General features: G+C 47.2%; 1 protein-coding gene across 2 annotated transcripts in view; it reads right to left on the bottom strand.

Annotated features, from left to right (window-relative positions):
* Window positions 1-15662, bottom strand: part of Cad88C (cadherin 88C) — a 169731-nt gene extending 154069 nt beyond the window's left edge. The window contains exon 1 of one of the 2 annotated variants that reach the window (XM_037413789.2): window positions 15397-15662. The gene's annotated coding sequence lies outside the window, so the exon portion shown is untranslated. The remainder of the gene's footprint in view (window positions 1-15396) is intronic. The other variant, XM_037413788.2, reaches the window with a different exon arrangement.
* Window positions 15663-24294: the final 8632 nt, after the last annotated feature.

Genomic DNA, 24294 nt, shown 5'->3' on the forward strand with positions numbered 1-24294 from the left:
CCACCGTGGCGGGGCGACAACATCAAATAGGGCAATGAGTTATTTCACCATGTTCGCTACGCGTATGCAACGTCACGAGATCATGTAGAATCGTTCAATCTAATAAGTAGATTAATTATTAAAAATATTTGAGGAGTCATTCAAATATAGAACATCAAGAAAGTTGTGTGGTATATACGAAGGGCTCAGTAATGGTTTCACTTTCCAGCGAACGCCATTTCCTGTGCTACGAAGAGTTGGGTGCGGATGTATTTCGCTTCCCCGTTGCTAATAAATGCAGTGGCTTACTTTCACGAATAAAGCTTTCCCAAACCAAACCAGTGCGTGTGATGGCCGCCGCGTTTTGTGCAGTTAAAAGTTAGTTCGCCTCTCCACTCACGAAGTCACGGCCGCACGGCCTAATCAGGAAGCGCACGTTTTCTCAATCGCCTGTCGTCACTCGCGCTTCGCGGCGTGCTAAAGAATCCCGCGCATATGCGTGCCGCAACTAATGGACACCGAGTATTCCGATTTCACACGGCAGACGCACCGTTGGCCGAGTTTGCGAAGCGGCCTCGCAGGCATAACATCCTCAATAACGTCGAGATCGACGAGAGGCGGCAGATTTTCGTCATCTTCGCCGCCGTATCCAACGCCACCCGCAATCCCAAGGAGAGATAAAAAGATCCAGGGGGAAGAGAACACAAAATGCCTCCGAAGCCCGCGGTCATTCCTATACAAACAGAACGTGCAACGGCGCGGATTCGTGGGAACTGGAGGGAACCGATTAAATGGAGTGATTCTCTCGCGTTCGCTCCTTTTCCTCGTCTTATTTGCCTGTCGAGCGCGCTTTGTCGGTCGCCAACACGCGGGAAGACGGGATCTGGACGCTGGTTGCCAGCGCGCGCCCGAGAGGCGCAGCGGTAATGCGGACTGGGCCGTAATGAACGCACTCCCGCTTTTCACAGCAGCGCGTCGCGTCAGACGCAGCGGTGAACGCTCGAGGGTGCGAGTTGGAGGTGGCCGTGGCGGCGTTTTCTAGCGTATAGTGGCGTAGAATGCGGATTTCGCGGAACCCGACGTGCAGCCAGAGAACCTGCTGTGCGTGTGTGCGCGCACACCCAACCGACGCCCCGCGTGGAACAAGCTGCGCGGGCAGACCGTTGCGGCCAAATGTGGTCACGCTGCTTTGTTTCCGCGTTTGCAAGCGTGAAACGACGTCCTCGGTGGCCGAGCGCTCTCCGCCTCGCCGACACCGTGCCTCGTCTCGCCTGCGGCCGGATTCGGAGCGAGCTTTTTGAGTTTGTTTATCTCGCCACGACATGCGCGCTGGTTTTAGCAAACATCGTCGTGGCATATACGTATTGAGTATGCTCTGTTTGCGCATGTACTCGCTGTATATCTGTGGGTCTTATTTTCTTAGCGAGTTTTTGCGTTTGTTAGAACCTGTGTGTCTTCGGGATTTTGCTCGGCTGGTATAAATTGTGCTGGGTTCGCATTAATATTCAACTTAAATATATCATATTATCACAGAATTAGTAGAAAATAGGAACGCACAGCGCACAATGTGCAACGTGTCACTTTGATGATAAGTAGTTTTCCGCACAAACAATGGCGTTTTGCTGCGACGGCGGCTGTTTTTGCCGCCCCAAACCGACGTTTGAAATTGGGAACGTAAATAGTATTCGCAGCAGTCACTTTCAAACCCGCCTACCCTGGGGACATGCTACGGGGCAGCCCAGAACATTACGTGAAAGGGTATTTGTTTTTCTTCTCTTTTTTTAACAGGGGCGAAATCACGGGGATCAGAATCAGTCCCAAAGTTCACGTGCTACGAAACACAAGTGGTCGGTAGAATGTTAAACATCCGCCACTGTGACCACGAATGCATGTGGCCAACAGACTAAATCGGTATGTTTCACACGGGTTAGATCAGTGGTCAAAAATGTAAACGCGGAAACTGACGCCACAGTAACACAGTCGCTAGTGAGATGCATGCGTAATGCGGATGGTGTGAGTTTGGATTCAGCTGGTGGGACGTCATTTTTTTTCCAGTTCTTTTTCGTCCACTCTCATTTGTATGCCCGCATGTACAAGCAGCAGCTTTTCTTAGCCTTATTTTCGTCTAACTTCTCACCCATGCTTGACGACACCTCTAAACAGGGATGTCATACAAAATGCGTTTTTTCTGCATTCTACCACGAGAGTGTCAATTGCAGTGTTGTGCAACTGCAGTGTTGTGTTGCTTGGTGGAGACTAAAACCTTAGACAACCTAATAGAGAAACAATAGAATGACAGGCAGCTAAGCTGGTTCGTAGGTATTCATGTGGAAGAGTCTAAATAGAATGTGTTTATTAAAAAAGTGTGTAATAGAAAGAACAGTATGCGACATTGTCGGTACCGCCCAGGTGCCAAAGTAGAAGATAAATAGCGGCTAGAAATGAGAGGAATGAAGAGAAAACAAGGGGATGGGCTGATTTCAACGTTCTGCGTTGTATATGCAACAGCTATACTATCGTATACAATTGGTTGATGCTGCGCAAGCGAACTGCAATCTACGAACTTCTGCAAATGTTTCCTCCTTTCCTCACTGAAAGACGATATGCTCAGCTGCCATATACCCCTGAGGCAGCTTTCAAGTTGGCAGAACCGTAATAGCAACAGACGCAAAAGTCCCGACTTGTTTTTAAAGTACCTCTATGCGTTTTTTAACTAAAAAATTAATTGGACGTTGCTTAGACCATGGGCCTTAAACGCTGCTTCACTGCAACGGTGGCTTACAGTGCGCCGTTGCGTGCTTGCACGATGCTACATTTGGCGCAATCTTGAAGTTGTTCGTAGGTACACACGCTGCTCTAATAGTGTGCTATAAACCGAAGTGCCTTTCGAGAGCGACTTGCGTCTCGGAGCAGTGGTTGCTCGCTGCTACTGCCACGTGCGCTGAAAAGCGACAAGCCAATGCCGCCAGTAACCGCATGCGTTCGTCGCGTTTATACTCGTGGTCAAGGCCAGTGCATCCAGAGCACCATTGTGCGCTTCCGAGGAACGTATTATGCACCGAGCTTGACGCAATGACCATTCGCGCCGTCACTGTGTAGCTCCCTGTACGTATCGAGTGAAACATTAGGGCCGGCAGCCGCAAGAGCCGTCCAAGGAGACCGTTTGACAAGCCTCTGTTGTCGCCGTTTCGCAACTTGGAGCGCCGTGTGAGCGCAAGCGACTGGCGATCAGCGCGCTGTGCCGCCGTTGATTGAGCGGCGCGCCCGGTCGGCTGTCATTGTGGCGCGCTTGAGCCCCTTGAGTTTGGGATTTCGTCTCTCGCTGATCGACCCCCGTTTTGTTTTCATGGCTCCTGGAAGGCGTCGAGCGGCGCGCAGATCTTTCTCTTGCTTCCTCGATGCCACGCTTACATGGTTTGTTCGTCGAGAGTTCTCGTCGGTTTTGTCACTTGGACATGATTAGGGTCCCGTTGCGCGAGTCGCCATGACAGGAGCGTCGGGTCTAGCGGTGCTCGTGCGAGGCGTCGAGCAGCAGAAACGGTTTTCCCTGGTGGAATATAGTCACCTCGTCTACGTATACTCATCGCTTATACCTCGTAGAAAGAACGCTCTCAGTGCACTTTTGATTGATAAATATGTGGGGTTTAACGTCTCAAAACCACCATATGATTATGCGAGACGCCGTAGTGGAGGGCTCCAGGAATTTTGACCAGCTGGGGTTCTTTAACGTGCACCCAAATCTGAGCACACGGGCCTAGAGCATTTCCGCTCTCAGTGCACTTTTATGTGCAATCAATAAACAATGAGGCCGAATGCGTCATCGATTGATATGTGAGATTTAACGTCCCAAAACCACGATATAATTTTGAGAGACGCAGTATATATAGTGGAAGGCTCCGGAAATTTCTACCACCTGGGATTCTTTAACGTGTACCAAAATCTGAGCACACGGGCCTACAGTATTTCCGCCTCCATCGGAAATGCAGCCGCTGCAGCCGGGATTCGATCCCGCGACGTGCGGGTCAGCAGCCGAGTATCTTAGTCACTAGACCACCGTGGCTAAGAGAGGCCACGCCAATGCGTCAAAGTTTATTACAAGAGCACGACTTTGTTTACGAAGCATACTTTTTTTTTCATTTTTTTAATCTCTGTACTTCAGGCCGATCCCATAAAGCTCATAAGCATTACTAAAAAAATGCTTTCAAGAACGTTCTACTTCTGCTTTTATCCAGCATCATCCCACTGTTGAGCTGGATGGTACAGTGTGATTTTGTTCTTTTTTGAGCCTTTACTACACTCTATAGGGCCCAGGCAGGCCACAGAAGAGAGTCTATCTCCTGTGGTGCCGTTTTTAGCGCACCGTCATACGACGGCGGGCTAAAAAAGACAACATATATGCCTACTCCCGAAGTTAAAACTGCGCCATATTCATATAATATTAAATAAAAAAGTCTTAAGCTGGGGATTCTCGTAACACTGTTCATTGTTTTTTTTTTCTTGATTTGTGTGAACAGACATGTTAGGCCTGTTTGCGCTTACCGCACTAACAGGGCCTTGAAACACGTTTAGTATACACAGCATGGAGTACATCACTGAATATGGCATGCTTTGAACAAACTGGGTTACTCAGATTAGAACAGCCTACTCGACGATTGCATCACATGACGATTTATATACGTTCTGTTCGCCCAAACGTGCGTTTGGCGCGGGCCTCAGGGTAGAGTGCTCTCGTCGAAGCACAAAGGCAGTTGCGCTGACTCTGACAAGTGCTGGTCCAGGAGTTGCCGTTCTCATATTCTTTTCTTTTTTTTTTTTTGCTGTCTTCTCTGTGCCCCCCTCCCCCAAACTTCAATTTTTTTCTTGAAAACTCCCACAGGCACTCAGGGTCGTGAACTTGAGGGCTGTTACCTCACGACTATCCGACTGGCACAAAACATGCGGCTCAGCCGACAAGAAAAAGCCATCACGAAAAGTTCGTGTTTCTGTCTCCCTCTCTTTGTGTGGGAGTGTTTGTGCGCGCTTTTTTTTTCTTTCCTGTTCCTGTTTCTATCTGCGCAGTGGCCCTCTACTAAGCAATAAACGAATTTCTCACAAACCACACGCATCAGGGAGGTAACTGCTGAGCCCAGAAACCGATGCAATAAGAAAAGAGCAACATTGAAAAAACAAAAATCCGCACACGAGAGCTCGCAGTGAAATGGGTCCCTCGGGGAAAGCCGCAGTGCGCCCCACGGCATCACCCTGCACTTGAAGGCGCGGCGCCCACTGGTGGGAGGGGCCGGCAGCACCTGACCCAAGGTGCGCGCCCTTCCATCTGAGGGATACACGCAGTGAGGCCGGCGGCAGCTGCCTCAAGGAGTGGGGGGGTGAGTGCCGCGGCAGCTGAACGAAGCTTCGGCCTCCCCGGCCGACTGCGCGTGCATGCGCGCTTGGAAGAGAGGCCCCGCCAAAGCACGGTAATTATTCCGCCGTGCACTCGGCAGCACCGGCGGCGGCGTCCTCACGACGACGTGCTCTTTTCTCCCGGCCCTCGACGGTCCAAGCTCAGAGCGGGCCCATGTTACGTTTGACCCGGTACGGGGGTCGTTCGCTGTATCATTCCGCCATTTTTCCTTGCCTTTGCAGCAGCTTCACTCGGTTCTGTGCGGCCTTCAAATGCCGAAAGGTATTTCGATACCCGTTTACGTGCATGCGTGCTTGGCGAGGCTGTATAAAATCGAGACAATGCGTCCTCACACTGCAAGGCATCGCAGGGAATCTCTCATTATTTCTTTCCAAGGGAAAACTTAACATACACTATGTACTACTATAGAGGCTTTACAGCACACGTAGCGAAATGCACATTAGCAGTTTTACGCACTTCCTGTCGATTTGTTCCACTAATTGACTGTCGGTGATGCGGGATTCATGGGGCTGCAACGAAAAGAAAAAAAAGCCCTACTGTCTAATGTGAAATCCGATTTGGTGATCGTAATCTCACAGATTCCAGGTGCATTCATAACGCAGGAAATGCTTGAGATAATAAATGTGATTCTTGAAGATAACGAAAAAGTAGTGCCTCCCACACACCATCATCATCGTGCTCGTCCTGTCCCCTCCCAGCGATTTGTAATTAGTTATAGGCACCATAACCAATTGTGTGTATGCGAATTTTACATTCTCACTCTATCTTAAGGTCTACCGCCCTTGACGGTGCTTTCCCTTTCTTGACATTTTTTTTTTTCACTACACTGTGTAAATAGACCATCGGTTGTCTGCATTCGCATTCATATGACCTGCCCATCACCACGCGAAATTCGTAATTGCCATGGCAGTACACCATATGCACGCATTATATTATCGCTTACTACCTTTCTACCTCTAAACATTTCGTCATTTTTGTTGTAAATGTTGATACGCACTAAGCGCATCAGCGCTCTGCACATCGTGTCGTAACGATGGCAGCCGCCACTATTATCTGAATCCACGTATCGCGCGCTACAAACTCTCTGGGCCAAGCATTGGAGTTGCGCAATGCAGCTTAATAGTTAGAAATGGCAATTCACACTGCCACGACTTTGATCAACGGCTATTAGGAGCTTCATCGTTCATGATATATAGAAGGTGGGGCGAATATATATAATACGACATGTGCCATATAACGCTAACACGGTGACAATGCAGCCGAGCAAATTGTTGGACAGAGCTGAGAACCCGGCTTTGCGCTTTTCCCAGTGCCGCACCTAGAGGAGATGTGAAAATACGATAGCTTGTACTGTACACAATGTTGTGGGGTATTGATCACGATAGTGTCACTTATGTTCATTTGAATGAGAAGGATAGATGCGTGAAGATGCGTGAAGATGCGCTTTGCACCTTATTAGGATTCGGGTCACTGAACACAGTAAGAAAAAAAAAAACATGCGGCCAGCTCCACTTCGCCACTTTCTAAGCAGGGAAGCTGATGCCTTCCTCAGTCAGGTTCAACCTTCACCCATATTTGTGCGCCTCTCATTGGCTAACTCTTTCCATCCAAGCCTCGCCCTCACCAATCTTAGCGCGGCGCAGCCCTTACTCTTCAACTGAGTCCAACTATCGTTATGCCACAAGATACCGTCTTCAGCTCTACACTGAAGGACGACAAATCCTAGACTCATAACAGCTTCGCTGTTAAAAAGCAAGCGTTCGCAAGTTTCGAAGGTGTATACAACACCCATAAGCAAAAGCGCGCTAACACACCCACTTAACTTGTGCACTGAATACACATCTCCTCAAGGTGACGGCACTCAAAACACATAAAGTCTGCCTAACAACGCACGTTATTGCATGATCGCAGACATATACTACAAAATTGTGTGAAGGCCAAATTTTTATGCAAATATTCGCAAATTCTTCACATAATGATCCATGGGCGACGGGTGCATTTCCGCTTTCCTGTTACCTGTCACAGCAACCTTTCGAAGCTTTGACCGCAAGCACTATACACATATGCCACACAATAGGGGGCACGCAGTTCCGTTTTATGTTCGAATTCGCGCATTTTCTACACTTCCCGGCCGCGATAGGTGTGTTTATTATCCAAACCAAAACGATTTACGAGTTGGTGACTGGCAAGGTGCAATCGACCAGCACAAGGGCACTCAACAAGCCATCGCGACAGAACTGTTCGCAAGTGTTAGCTCGAAAACCCGAAAACCAGCCCACTGCACGTATATAAGTGGTACTGCGGTGTTGACTAAAGTGAGTAACTGGATATGCATGTTAGCTCACCTGATGACCTGTTATGTTTTGACGTATTTAATGAAAAAAAGGGTTGGTGCACAGTTCAACGACAAATGCCGCTCTTCAGTAAGGCTTTCTTGCGGACAAGGGTTGTTTCGTGCTGAACTAGTAACGTGAACCTTTGCACGCCTCCAGAGTCACGCCCATGTGTTTCGGGAATGGGGCCCGCACACACTGCGCAACCCGCTGGTGGGCGAGGGCAGCCTGCACGAGGCGAGGCAGATGCCGGCAACAGTTCGCGTGCTCCAGAACTTGACGCCCGGTGGAACGAAATGGTCTCGGGGCGTGCTGTCCACGCCTGGCGGCCGACCGGCAGGCCAGGTTTCGAGCTGCCTGACTTGATTTGGCCGTCGCTCGCGGCTGCAGGCCCTCCTTGCCTCTCTTCCGGGTCGTCCCACCGGGGTACATACGCGCGGCGCGCCTGTCCACGTGCGCAGCGATCACTCTGAGGCCGGCCAGCCGGTCGCACAGACCATGTACACCTTTATACGTATTAGTCATTCGGGGAGGGAGACTGTCTCGTGTGTATGGTTTGCAGCAGTGGGACAGAAAGTTCATTGCACAGCATCGATACGGAGATAATACTATACGAAGCGAGTTAGAGTGCATGCTTTGTTTGAAAACTTTTGTCTTCGCATATTCTGGTACTATATGTGGTGCAGGCTGCACTCACTGTTTGTAATGCACTCCCCGTATTGTGAAACACATATCTCGTATGCACTCGGCATCCGCCCTCGTCAACATGTAGGGTATGATAGAAAACACGTGCACGGATAACCCTTACAGAAACTGGACTGATATATATAATCTTACTCTTCAGCCGAAGTAGTCCCAGCATTTCAGCCACATTTCTCGGTGGTTTATTGACCTTGATGACGTGCTTTCACTAATATAACTTCTAAAATACGAATAAAGTGTCCTGTAGAAAACCAACACCTCAGAAACCATCCAGCAACATCGCGATGATACTTAAAAATCCAAGATTACGAGGGCGAAAATCATTCAAGCTTTTCTGACAGCAGCTCATAGGCGGAACCCACTGGGCAGTAGGATGAGTGGGGTCAGACGCCACTCATTTATCTCCCGCCTCAAAAGCTCCACCTCGATGTATGGGTCGTTTGGTCTCATACACCGTGAAGAAGGTACTCAACAAGTGCCCGATTTTCTTCCGTTGCTCCACGCAGAGTTTTTAAACATGAGCCCTCATTTTATTAGAAATGATAACCCTGGTGGGCATTACAAATGTGCCCAATATATGAGGCACTATAGGACAGAGGACAGGACATGGCGCTTGAGCTCTGTCCTTCTTAGCCTCCGTTATTTTGTAGCGTCCGTATAAATGTAGCAACGTTCTCCCAAACTCCATTTACTTCCATATAATTAATCACTTGAATACCATAGCAGACACCAATAAATTCTCACGCTGTAATGTTCCGCTCAGCTGATTTGTTCCCCATTGCATTCTCATTGCCGTTATTCTTACCAGCACGCAAATGGTAACTTATTCATTACACTGAACGCACACCAACAAAAAGAATAGTTTCCTTGGTATTGTTTAACGAAGGGAATAAAGAAACAAGACTAGCCGTCGTTGTGGAGTTGTACTCCACGAGAAATACTTGTTTATTACCATCTCAATAACGAAGCTGGCGGGCAATCAAGCAGACCTTTTGAGGCTTGTTCTCGACCTACATCGCTCATTGCTAACGACAAAAATGCCGAAAATAATATCGCACTGCGCTTTCACAAAACGGCTGGAAGCGGGTGCTCGCGTGCATTCTCCGTGGATAATTTAGTTTCTTGAGCGGGGCTGCCCACTCATCCAAAACGAAGCTTCGAAATTTTTCTCACGCGTTCGAACAACCGTTCATCTAAACATACAGCGGGACGGCCTGCACGAGACCTACAACTGTCAGGTCAACTTCAACGACTAGAACGAACAGTAGCAGTGTATATATCGTACATGTATACTGTCACGAGAACGCGACCGGTATGCCTCGCGTACGTGCTCAACCTATCTGAGATGGACCGGAGCAGTCGCACACGCGTGCCGGTTGAACGGAGGCAGCTGCAATGACGCTGGCTCGGCTGTCTGACCCACGCCGGGTTTTTGCGACGCTTTCCCATAACGCCGACCGCTAGGGCAGTGGCTGCATGCGTCTGCCCTCGCAACGGAGCCCACGCATATTCTCGCCTGCTCAAATGTTTCCTCCAGCTCAAGTCAACTCTTTGTTCTAGCGCAAGCTTCAAGACGAAATTCCAAACGGCTGGTCGGCGCACATATATTTCGATAGGCAAATGATGTCTGAAGTTTGATAAAACGGCCTCGTTCAATGAGAACTCTGCAGTGGTTAAGCCTTTACACTCTGAGTAGAGCCGGCTTTTCTTGTGCCACCTGCACACAAACTGAAACTGGGTTTTGTCGCACGCGTCATTTTCCGAGGGGTCGTTACTCGGTATAATTGTCAAGGGCGACTTTTTTTTTCTGTTTTGTAAACACTTTTTTCAGCACCTGTGCAAAAGCAACATTTTTTTTTCAATTTACTTTGCTCATTGGTATCTACGTTTGACGTTACTACTACAAAAAAAAAACAAGGTTATCAATGTTTATCTGTCTTTTCCACCCGATCTAGAAAGAGAAATGCTGAGGCACCAGAAGTATCGGATGGGGATTTGGACGGGACAACAGCATCTGCCCGGCATCACTATCTAACCTTTTCTGAACGATACAAGAAACAGGGACACCTAAGAGAAGATAATTGCAAAGGCAGGAAGGTTAACCAATGTCGCACCCGCTTGGCATACGTAACACACTTGGGAAGAAACCAAATAACAGCAAGGGGAGTCACCTGTTCTCCAGCCCACAGAAGAATCTTAGCTCAATTACAAGCTCTCGTGTAGCCCAGTTGCACTCAAGAAGCGTTTTAACGTAAGTCAACATAGCGCATTAGCGCTTTGGTGGCCTTGGGAATAGGTATGTAACAGAGTTCCTCGGCCAAGGTCCCAGCATATCTGCTTCTCGGAAGGGCCCGCCACCTAGGCGGCTGAGACTGTAGTACGTGGAGCGTTTGGTTTATAGTTGAAGGTTAGACAGTGGCACGAAATGTTCTCTGTTTATCTTCATCGCATCCACAAGAGGGACATGCGTTGCTGTCGCCCACGCTGAGGTAAGTTAACGGTGCCCAGTTTGCTTCGCGGGCTTGGTGCACGAAAAGACGCCATTTCACCGGTACAACTTACATATGACAAGTGAGATAAAGCAGTCCTACGTGCGCGCGTAGGTAGTATGACTTCGGCTTCTCTGAATCATCATTCCCGGGGAAAACGTATGCCTGTGCTGCGGGCTTCTTGCTTGACGCTATATATCAACGACGCCAGAAAATTCATGATCGGCCAACTCGCGAGCGGCACTGTGGGACGCTTTCGCGCAGCCACATTCAGAACTGCACACTGCACGAAAGAGCGCGACTGACCGAGAGCCGGAGTGAGCTGGGAATTTCACACGCGGATGGTCAGGCCGCGTGCAAGGACGCCCAGCTCGAAGAAGGCGTTCAATGCAATCCGACGCGCAGTGGTGTGCGGCCCACGCTCAATGGTCCCGCATAATTGGTCGCGTCCCGTCTGGACACCGCGTGTTGCAAAGGATCCGATAAATCACCGTCCTTTACGTGCACGCAACCTCGAGCGCTCGATGGGCACTTGGGGCGCCAAGATACATCTCATGCAGACTGGTTCCTAGAGCGCACTCGATAGATGTGACTTTTTTTTTCTTTCTTCTGTTTTTTGCCTGCGCTTCTTTACAGCTAGGTTATTATTTTCACGCCCCTCCCTGGAATAAGAAATATCCTACGCATCGGGTGGCATCTCGTCGAAAATATATTACAGTAATCTGATCTTAAATAAATCCCCCATTGGTGGCAGCCAGCACACCCCGCGCACCATCTTCAACCACATGCAGCGCGCACACATCTGCACTTCATCAGTTCATGGTGTGCAATTGCCGGACTACATGCGAGAACATCTACGAGAATGGCAAGTGCGCTCATGCCATCGAGGAAAAAAAACAGCAAATTGTGACGAACTTGCCAAATGAGGTGCTGAATGTTAAAAGAAAGACGGGAAAAAAAGGGAGGAATAGAACTGAACCTAGAGATAAGACACGCTAAAGTGATGCGCGTTCACAAGCTATAGTCACAAAACTGTGTGCTTCTCAACACAAGGTGACTGCGTGAGGGCTACATAGTTTGTTTTCTAGTACGTTGCAGTGACATCGGACGTCCTATTACTTCCGAATGAAGCTTTTGGAGTGGATTACAATAGTGATGCAAACAACACAGTTTACTTACTTCCTGCTCCTCAAGCCGATCCGGCAGAAGCACGGTGTGGCTTTCTTGTTACAGTCATAGTGACACTTGCGCTCAGTTATGCATCTAAAAAAATCAGGTATGGGAAACGTGACCCATCACCGACTTTTTGACAGACCTACTCATGCAGCAGAGCATTGACGTGCAGCAGCCTATATACATGCTGAAAATATGTGCTGAAGCTGATTTAAAGGGTGAGGTATAGTTCACACCCACTGCTGAGCCCGCGACTTCGTATAGATTCCGTTCAGAGCCCTTGTGGCCACGTGAACATGCGCTTAGGTTGGAGCGTATTCGATAATAACCTTAACCAGTGGCAAATTTGGCACTACGGCGTCTTCGTTGGCTCGTGAACTGCGTTGGGACACGAAATGCTATTATTTGGCATGAAGTATACAGTAAATTGAGGCTGTGTTCCCTGCTCGGATCGTGTTGCCCAGCAACGATTTCAGCTTCTCTTACGCAACAACAACAACAAAAAAATAGTGCCGACACTCGGGAGTATATAAGCGGCAAGTAGTTTCCTCGTTTTCCCGGGCTGTATTGCCATAAAAGGCTCCCGACGAGACATGCGGTTCACGGCGGAACTCTCCCAAAGTCGTCCCTCGTCGAATGTTCATACAGCATCGTGTCGCTTGTGCACTAAGTCAATCGTTCCGGGGTCACTGGCTTAGACAATACCTAGGTAACCAGTAGGGTTATCGAGACTTTTTTTTGAAGAGATGGTCGGTGCGGTGCACGTGAATAATATAGCTTAGGACGACCAGAATAATATAGAGCGTTCCTAGCTCTCCATAGCGGTAGATCCATTTTTAAACAGCCGCTGCTCTGGTTCACCATTACTCGCGTTCCACGTGGGGTACGCCACTGAAGTACTGCCCTTTGCCAGTTCTTCGTACTTTCATTTAGCCATACTATATTTGCGGCATAGCATACCTTCAAAGTACCTTTGCCGTAGCTAAGTACCTTTGCCGGTACTTAGCTACGGAGCAGAAACCTGGAGACTTACAAAGAGGGTTCAGCTTAAATTGAGGACGATGCAGCGAGCAATGGAAAGAAAAATGGTAGGTGTAACCTTAAGAGACAAGAAGAGAGCAGAGTGGATTAGGGAACAAACGGGGGTTAAGGATATCATAGCTGAAATCAAGAAGAAGAAATGGACATGGGCTGGGCATGTAGCGCGTAGCCAGGATAACCGCTGGTCGTTAAGGGTAACTAACTGGATTCCCAGAGAAGGAAAGCGGGTTAGGGGGAGACAGAAGGTTCGGTGGGCAGATGAGATTAAGAAGTTTGCGGGTATAGCAAGCACAGGACCGGGTTAACTGGCGGAACATGGGAGAGGCCTTTGTCCTGCAGTTGACGTAGTCAGGGTGATGATGATGATGATGATGATGATGATGATAATGATATCTTCAAAGAAGCTTGAATGTTGCATGTAAGCCTATCGCATTATTGGTAAGGTTGGCTTCCCCGGAATTTCAGTCTGTTTTCCTCGTATACCATCAAGTGCCACTCCAAATACTCGCTGCCTTTATTTTGACGCTATAACATGAACAATTACAAGAAAAAAGAAGCCTCGTCTACTTGCAGATATCGCTGAGACAGATAAAACAAGGACGCTCCACGTTATGGTGAGTGCCCTAGTTCTCAGCGGTGCGTGGCAGCAAATAGCAACATATTGTTGCCTTCGGGAACAAGATGGCCTAATCTGAAAACCCTCCAAGACACTGTCACTCTGAACTTACAGCTCTTTACACGGTAAATACCAAGCAAAAACATCCCACAAACGTTTGCAGATTAATAATGGCAGCGGTGGAACAAACGTACACCATCTCAATGACTGGCTATCGCGCTTCAAATCAGCTTAAGATTTATTTTCGTTTGGTGAACCCACTTTATTGAACAAAAACAACAACACTGTTTCGAAAAATGCCCTGTCCTATACACGGATGATTTGTCGAGCCTGCGGAGCTGTCAAATATATTCATCCGGCTGCCTTAAACTATCGCCCCTCCCCTTCACCCCTCTATTTTTCTTTTTTATCTAAACCGAGGCTTCTGCGTGCGTCAACAAAAGCCTAGGTCTAGATTGATGGTACACTCAAGTTGATCTACCTACGTTGACATCGGAATAAGCTTGTCTTTCCATCGGCGCAAAGCTTACGTGCCAAGATCTCAGCCTGGAAGCTTTAAAACGTATCAGGGCTTTCAACCTTAAAAACTGACTTTCACATGGACTGACGACCGCCTTCTCAGCACAGAACATACCATGCTGGCAATATGGAGTGGCTGTGCCTGAATAAAAACGCTTTCATCTAATTCGAGCATTAAGGTGCCATAGGAAGCGGTGGAGGGTTCAATTTTTAAAAGGGAAGGTTTCACACCGGCTATTTCGCGCTGGAGGCAAGATAGCGAAACTTGTTCAGAATGCCACGTTGTAGCACCTATTACAAGCTGAACAATGCTTTTTACGCTTTTTGCTAACATATCGCAACATCAGATTTTGGGCACACCCGTAAATTTATGCCTTGTATACTCTGATATGTCAATATGGCATATATACAAAGTTACTGCACTTGCTGGTCTGGAAATCTGCGTGATCGGCGCATTCTGGCAGTTTACTTGCATATAACTACCTGCAACGGTGGTACCTCAGACTTTATTCAAAACACGAAGTATCTTTAGGACTGCTGTTTATTAGCACGTTTTAAGCCCACCATGACATGCTTATTGGCTCTGCTGAGCTTCATCCTTCCTGACATTCAGTATTTAGCGGGCACTGTAGACGCTTCGTGTTTGGGCAAATGTGCGCTGTGAAATCATCCATCTCCTGAACGGTAAGGTGATCCACTGTTTCAATGCGCAACCACTTGCCTTGTAATGCATTCTCTTTCTCTCTCCTTTTTGTTATGCGCAGCCAATACCTTTGCAGGCTTTTCACTTCTAAAACATCCGGACGTCCGGCTTCTCAGTTGCCCCCCCCCCCCCAACAAAAACACAAACGATCGCGTGCATGATGACGGGTCGTTCGTCATTGGCAATAAACCTCAAGGTGGGCAACCTCACCAGCAAGAATAAAAGTGAACCCCCGTGTTTGCGAACGAGTAGACGTCGTCGGACGCGCGAGAGAGAAAGCGCCCCGGAGCGCATATCCGGCATGGACCCTCGGGTGATGTCACGGGACATTGACTCTTTTTCTTTTTCTCTCCATCACGCAGGACGCACACACACACACGTACACCCTGTGCCTGGAAGCACCGAGAAAACCGATCCGAAACACAGCATTAACTCACCGAGAATGTGAAGTGCCGCATGGGCCGAGCCGGTGTGGGCGACATCGCAAGACGACGTGGCCCCTGGTGGGGCATCCAGAGAAGGGCGACGCACTATCCACGGGCACGCATCACACGAGGCGGTGAACAGCCAGAGGAACGAGCAGACGACGACACGGAGGAGGGCGATGATGCCTCGCCGAAAAATGAGGAGCCGCCAGAGACCGACCCGCTGCTGCCACGCCGCTGGCTTCCACTGACAATGGCAGGCTGGTCCACCAGAGCGGCTGCTATCTACGACGTCGGCCCTCAGCGGCGAGGAGAACCGGGAGAAGGGCTGCGAGAGGAAGAGCCAGTCCGCCTCTTCTTTTATTTGCGAGGAACTTTGTGCTTTTATTACTTCGAGCTGCCGCTGCTACTTTGCGTAGCTTTTGCGCGTGTGTTGGTCCGGACAGCCGACCGCCATTCCCCCCCACCGTGAACTCACCTGGTGGGAAAGGTGGTGCCGCCATCAGCGAGGAGGCCGCGAGGGAACATCTGCTCGTCCTGAGAGGGTGCGGGTGATAGGAGAGGAGTTACACTGAGGCCAGAGTCAGAGTGTACTTTGTTGTCGCGTTGATTTGGAGAGTGAGCTGTAGGAAAGGGAACGAAGTACGAAGTCGGAGAAGGGAAGTACAGCGGCATGAAGTACATGGGGCCGCAGGGGCGCAGCGCCATCCCGGGAACAACGAAAGCGAAGAATCGAAGCAATGTGTAATAATTCAATTGAAAGAAGGGGTAACAAAATCCAGAGTGGTTCTATGTGGTGTGAAATTCGGCTCGCCAAGTGTAGTTGAGCAGGTCCGCTTTCGTTCATGGGGTGCAGACAGCACCAGTAATAGGTTTCTCGAAGCACCTGTCTGTAGCATTTAATTTATCCCAGGACATTTCTAGTGCGCCGGACATCTGCAGCGAACTTTTCATCTGACATGCGATGTCTCATGGACACTCATTCATTTCCGTAGTGAAATAGAGGGTTTTCAGTTGGACGATCAGTAGCAAGATCCATGTTCAGTATGCCCAATGTTGGACAGAAAAAAAAGCAAATCCCACGTACAGTGGTAATCGATGATATGTGAAACACGAATGAGGAAGGTTGACATGTCACTTTAAAATCAGCACAACGTTACGAGGCTGACGAACGTAGTACAGAGTAAACACAAGTAGAAACGTTATGCTCACTAACGTATCTAAATAAGATGCAAGTACGTTGTTTATAGCAGCGTAACGACGGCATCACTAACGTTTGCAATGCGAGCACCAGTAGTTGTAGCATGTAAATTATGCCATACATGACTTCGATACCATAATTATCATGTTTGCGCCTGACATTTCGGTTCATAGTCAATTCACGTTACCTAATACAAAACTTGGTATATGTGAAGCTAGCGAAACAGCTTCGAGCGCGCTATGAGCGCAGCAGGTAGTCATGTTTTACAGGACATGCATGTCATGATTATGTTTGGGCGTGTCATTTACCTTCGTCACGCATTCACGTCACGTAATACCAAACTTGGTATATGTGAGGCTAGCGAAACGGCTGTGAGCGCGCTATGAGCGTACCATGTTGTCATGTTTTACATGACGCGCATGTCGTAGTTATCATGTTTGGACATGACATTTATCTTCATCATCTGTTCATCTCACGTAATACGAAATTTGGTATATGTGAAGCTAGTCAAGCAGCTGCGAGCGCGCTATGAGCGTAGCAGGTAGTCAAGTTTTAAATGACGCGCATATCAGGATTATCGTGTTCGTACATGTAGTTTACCTTCGTCGTCCATTCAAGTCACGTAATACCAGACTTGGTATATGTGAGGCTAGCGAAACAGCAACGAGCGCGTAATGAGCGTAGCATGTAGTCATGTTTTACATGACGCGCATGTCATGATTATCATGTTTTGACATGTCATTTACCTTCATCCTCTATTCAAGTCACGTAATACCAAATTTGGTATGTTTGAAGCTAGCGAAATATCCGTGAGCACATCATGAGCGTGGTATGTAGTCATGTTCTTACATAACACGCACGTCATGATTATCGTGTTTGCAGCAGTCATAGACCTCCTTCATTCATTCACGGCACGTAATACTAAATTTGGTATATGTCAAGCTAGCGAAACAACCGCGAGCGCACCATGAGCGTATGGAGTGTAGTCATGACTTACATGACATGCATGCCATGACTTCCACGTTAGGGTTTGCCATTAACGTTCGTCATGAAGTCATGTAATACCATACCAGTTTTGCAATATGTCATGTGAACGAAACCACCGCAACAGCCACAAGACCATGCCATGTAAATCATGACATTCAAGACATACATGGTATGCTTTTCATGATATGATTACTTACTTATGATTGTCATACAGTCATGTTACACCATAACAATTGTGGTATAGATTCAACAATTGAAACGGCCACGAGAGCTAATAGTCGTAGGCGGATAGATAGATAGATAGATAGATAGATAGATAGATAGATAGATAGATAGATAGATAGATAGATAGATAGATAGATAGATAGATAGATAGATAGATAGATAGATAGATAGATAGATAGATAGATAGATAGATAGATAGATAGATAGATAGATAGATAGATAGATAGATAGATAGATAGATAGATAGATAGATACGAATAATGTCACCGAAGTTCGCAAAGAAATGTTTCACATTTCATAACATTGAATATAGCTATTGACGATGAAGTATTGTAGAGTGCTTGCAAATGTGCTTCACTCCATTCTTATTCTTTTAGTTACTTCTATCTCGTGGTTCGGCTCCGCGGTTATTACCTGTCCTAAATAGACGTATAGTCTTTTACAACTTCAAGTGCACTATTACCTATCTCGAAGCGCTGTTCTCTTCCAAGGTTGTTGTACATTACTTTCGTTTTCTGCAGATTAATGTTAGGATCTACTTCTCTGCTCTCCTTGTCTAATTCCGTAATCATGAGTTCAATTTGTCCCCTGAGTTACTCAGCAATGCAACGTCATCGGCGAAGCGCATGATTGTTAACCTACTTATCTGTTAACTCTTATCCCTAACTTTTCCCATTCTAGGTTTCTGAAAACCTCCTGTAAGCACGCTGTAAATAGCATTGGAGAGATTGTGTTCCCCTGCCTTACACCCTTTTTTATTGGCATTCTGTTGCTTTCATTATGAAGAATTATGGTAGCAGTTGATCCCTGTAGATTTCTTCCGGGATGTTTATATATGCTTCATCGACGCCCTGATTCCCCAGTGTCTACATCACTGGTGATGATTCTGTAGTGAATGAAACGCCTTCTCGTAATCAATGGAAGCTATGTATAGTGCTTGGCTGTATTCTGAGCATTTCTCTATCACCTTATTGATAGTATGAATGTCGTCGATTCTTGAATAGCCTTTTCGAACTCCTGCTTGTTCCTTTGGTTGATTGAATTCTAATGTTGCTTTAACTATGTTAGCAATTGCATTTGAAAATAGCTTGTATACAATGGAGAGCAAGCTGATCGGCCTTTAATTCTTCAAGTCCTAGTCATCTCCTTTCTGATGTATTAGGATGATGTTAGCATTCTTCCAAGATTCTCGTACTCCTCCCGTCAGGAGACACCTTGTAAACAGGGAGGCTAGTTTTTTTAACACAATCTGTCTACCATCTTTCAGCAGATCTGATTTTACCTGATCCTCACCAGCAGCTTTGCCTCTTTGCATGCTCTCTAAGGCTTTTCCGACTTCTATCAATGCTGGTGGGGTGCCATCAGGGTCAGTGCCAGTTGTAGGTGAAGCATTGCTTGCATATGAATTTTGTGCCCCGCCGCGGTGGTCTAGTGGCTAAGGTACTCGGCTGCTGACCCGCAGGTCGCGGTTTCGATTCCCGGCTGTGGCGGCTGCATTTCCGATGGAGGTGGAAATGTTGTAGGCCCGTGTGCTCAGATTTGAGTGCACGTTAAAGAACCCCAGGTGGTCGAAATTTATGGAGCCCTCCACTATGGCGTCTCTCATAATCATATGGTGGTTTTGGGACGTTAAACCTCACAAACAAATGCCTATAAATTTTGAGGATACGTTTCTTTACAGTAATATTTACAATAAGCTAAAATCGTATAGAAACTTTCTTCGTAGTTTTTATTTTCGGCGGAAGGTTCAATTCAATTCTTATAAATTTCGTTAAAATTACATCCACCAAAAAAATGGTTTCCCATTTGACTCTAGCAGATTATCAGACGAGTAATAAAGTAATTTAGAATAACTGTTTTAACCGAGGCATCTTGGTAGTTCAATATAATAGACAAAAAAACTCGCCAATAGACGAGTAACAGCCGCGCGCAGGCGTGCAAAGACTTTGCTCTGTTGATCTCTCACAGCGTAATGAATTCCGCCAACTTTCCCCCATGTAGAAAACCTATATTCAACGTCGGGATGGATCTCTTGTAACCTCTTCAATGAAACCGATTAGGGATATCTCCGTTTAATATTTACCATCAAGAAACCATGAAAAACTGTCAAACAACCATGAAGCGTACTTTCTTTTAACGACCGTTGTGAAGAAAGCTTAGTGTCGATTCAGTGTTACAATTACGGGGTACTTAACGAACAAAATTTCCGAGAGAACGTCTGGCCACCCTTAGACAGCAAGTCGGGCCTGTGCCACATGGAGACGGGTAGGTAAATTTGAGAGAAATCATGCTACAGCATAATGCCGGGGGTATAGCGGTAGGTTCGAACAACACCAGATTATAATGATGATTTTATTAGCATCCTTTTAGAAACAGGATGAAGATCCGTAGTAACCTAACTTGTGCGTTACGATCATGTCCGCCTTCGCTATTCTTTCCTTTCTCGCTTCTTACAAGCTTCTGTTTTTATTTTAAACTGCTATCTACGCCTTCATAACGACTGCATGCTGTCTCATACTTCCTCCTTTTTCACTAGTACATAAGACTTGAGAGTGATAAGCAGTGCTGTTACTGATAGCGCATGCCTCGCCTTTGATGGTCAGGATGCTCTAAAGGCTGGGTATTTATGGGCTTCTCGTCTACGACATGCGAAGAACGTGGTCCACGAATACCTGTTTACCGCAATAACTGTGCTCGTGCTAGACCCATGCAGCTTTGTACATAAGTATGACTGAAGGGAGGATGATATGTGGGGTTTAACGTCTCAAAACCACCATATGATTATGAGAGACGCCGTAGTGGAGGACTCCGGAAATTTTGACCACCTGGGGTTTTTCAACCTACACCCAAATCTGAGCAAATGGGCCTCCATCGGAAATGCAACCGCCGAAGCCGGGATTCGATCCCGCGACCTGCGGGTCAGCAGCCGAGTACCTTAGCCACTAGACCACCACAGCGGGGCTGGCTGAAGGGAACTGTTGAGTGGCGGTTGTCCATCCTCTATGGAAATGATGTCTAGTATGTACGTGAATTCGTCTAATCATCGCACTCAATGCTTCAAACGTGCTCGTGTTTTTGTTTATTATGATTAAAATGACTTTACAGAGCCTCGATTTTGGACCTGTATTATCTTTCTAAGCGTAGAATGAAATTCTTTGTGCATGCCACATCGCTACCTGAAAAACAAAAGCATGAACAGTTATTCACGAAACTTATCAAAAAGGTAGTAACCATTACTAACAAGTTCAAGCTACCATATAATCCAACGATTGTATTTTATGGACATATTCAGGAGCGACATCAATAACAGCAGCGGGTAATTATATGCGCAAGGAATGAGAACAGTAAACATACATAAAAAATGACGTGATACATCTTTTTCAGAAATTATTTGGGAACCCTTATAGCCATGCCTTGAGGGAGCACAACTGGTGTACCTGTTGGCACGTATGTATACAGGATAACTAATTAAAACTATGGGTCTATAGTTGTGATAATGTTGACGTGGTGACGTACCACATAACTGTTAATCGACAATAATGAAACAAGCAACATTTTTACGTACTTCTCCCAAAACCGTTATAAGAAGGAAAATATACAATGACAAAGACTAGAATAAGTAAACTTACGTATGCACAGTGCATTTCAATAAATGCCCATACAGGTAAATAGGCAGTGAAAATCAAGTCTGGGTCAGTCGAATGCAGCAACTAGCTGTTTAAGGAACTTTTCCAGGAGTGCTCAACAAAAAACTTCGTATAATGTGGCTCAGTCGCTCTAAGAACGGCGGACCCGAGCGAGCTTCGGATGACGTACGAGGAACCAGGTTTGCGGAGCACCAACGCCAGTTAGTTCGACGTACTGTCAGTCTCCCCTTACGATGACGTGACTTCAACAAAATAAGCGCTTGCTCGCATTCTTTGCGTGGCAGTTGGCGACGCCCAGTAACCATATACCCCGCGACTCCAAGGCGTCGCTTACCGCGTGCCAAACACGAGACTCGATAAGCAGCATACGCTAACGGCTTACGAAGTAGAGGCGACGTTCCGACTGCTCGGGCAAAATTAAAAAAAAAGCTTGTAATTCAGTTAAACGCTAACAAGAGCATAGGTGAAAGAATAGACACTCATGAGACCCTATTTGATGCCATTTTAACTACCCTTTAATTCATCCAACGCATAAATCGAATTATCTCGTTATATCTTCTCTAAAGCCGCCGATGCTGTGAGGTCAACACGTTAGAAAATCTCCAGCTACATCAAACAAAAACAGCTCAAGCACTTCATACACCAAACACTGGGCAACCTGACACACCCGATGAAGTAGACTTTTCATCACATAAGCTGGCTTGCCCGTATGCATTTGGAAAGGTGGCGTGTTTAAAAGCGCGCCCCACAGAGCGAGTACAAGCCACCGCTTGTCGTCACGCATACCGCGGAGAACACCTTTCTGACGTCGCCGATGCGGGTCGCAACTCGATAAGCACGCTAAGTACGATATTAAAGAACAAGGCCGACATTAGTGTATTTAGGCAAAACGGAGGCTGCCTGCACCCGACAAGCAACAAACAGCTGCCATTGTAAATGTTGAGGCTCTGTTTACATTAATCCCATAATCTTTCGCGATTATTTAGTCACTGCATATAACCCGTGAACCGAACAACAAAGTGCGGGAATTTAAAAACTAAAAAAAGAAAACGCGCGTTGCCGTGAGTATGGCTTTTTTGCATTACTGTTAAGCAGTGCCATTAAGTCAGCTTGCGCTCGAAAGTTTGCATTGAAAACAGGGAACATTTTTTCATCAGTTTATTAAGCTCTGTTAACATCTTCCTCTTCACTTACCTCCATCTTGTATCGAATTATACAATATATCGAACAAATTGCCGTTTTTTCTTTATTTTTTTTAGTTTTATATATGCAGGTTTGAATGCTTTTTATATTATCTTAATCCACGTTTGATTCGTGTTTAAGTAAGCTAAACTAACATTCCACTTAATTTACTTTCACTTATATTTGCGCCACTCATTAGACACTAATTATCACGTTTGCCTCTTTGGTATTAGCCACCCCTTCACACTCCCCTGCCATCTCTTTGAAGCTTTCCGCAGCTCAGCCGACGTTGCAATTCCTCCGGAATCCGCAAACCTTTTTGTACCATTCGTTTTCACGGCGCCGCCGGACATCAGATTTTTTACATATGAGCAATGTAGGCTTTTTGCTTTTAAAAACTGTGGGCTCGGCATTACACCTACCCACCACTTTGCGTCAGCGTCCAAGCTGTGGCGACCATCGCGCACAAACGTGAGCAGCCTCCGTCTCGTCATTGCATTGCCCGGCGTGACACGGCCACAAGCTGCAACACGCTTCCGATAAAAGACAGCGCCACCGCAGATTCACCGGCTGCTTACGTCACCACTGGTGGCTGTATAACCCAAGCTGCCACGCTCGGTTTAACTAATGTTTCTGTAACCATTGGATCGCAGCGTCGGCAAGCTCGCCTCACTGCCGCTACCACGTTAATAAATTGTGATATTTTTTTCTTGGTATCCGTCCTTCGTCGACCCGGCATCCCCCATCTGGTGACCCGGAAAGCAAACTAACCACACCGCCATAGCCAACTAAGAAGCCCTCGCCGCTTTGCTTCAGCAAGTGCAACCACTTCAACAGGAACTGCAGGTTCAGCAACGGGTGACCCGGAAACCGAACATACCGCCTATCACTATGGCGCGACGACTAGATACGACGGCCACGGGGCCCTGCATCCTTTCACCAGCAGAATTTTCCAAATTTTGGCCAGGTAGCCCAGCTAGCTAGCTGCTCCAGATAGCGACTGGTTTCTACCTGCGCAAGATTGTCTCGCAACAGGAAAGGTATTCCATCATGGTAGACAATGCTTCCTCCTGCTCTGCGATGCGTTGTGCCTCCCTCGGGACCACCGGCATACGGCTGACTTCGAGGTTTCGTGCTAGCCCTACCTCAACAAGCAGTGCCACGCCACTTACTACCTGCCATGCGAAACGTTAGCTTCGAGCCTCGGGCCGTCGCTACCACGCTGCCGAAACAAGTGAACTCAAGTTGTCCAACTCTACCATGTTTTGGCTTTGCGGCATCAACCAGTTCGCAGGTGACCACGCAGACACTGCATCACATGGTTTCCGACGACGCACCCAAGACGACAGTGAGCAAGTCAAGTGCCACGAATGACTGTCGCTTCTCGCCTGCAGCTTCTCCTGGCAACCCCTGCTATCACAATCGCGCAGCCCTAACAAGGCAAGTGAAGTTCGATTCCACCGGGTTTGAATGATACAGCATCAATATATTCACAGACAGCGATGCAGTCCTCGCATGGCGCCGTTTACGAGGTGGCTCAGTAGACGACGCCACGCACATCCCGTGATACGAATGAGTCTCATCTTACTCCGACAGCTTTGTATTCTACACCTGCTAATGCCGTCGCAAGCGTCCATATACCCTTGCCTCTCGGGAAGTAGCACCGCC

Source organism: Rhipicephalus microplus, chromosome X, assembly GCF_043290135.1.
Source record: "Rhipicephalus microplus isolate Deutch F79 chromosome X, USDA_Rmic, whole genome shotgun sequence".
In the NCBI taxonomy this organism is placed as follows: Eukaryota; Metazoa; Arthropoda; class Arachnida; order Ixodida; family Ixodidae; genus Rhipicephalus; species Rhipicephalus microplus.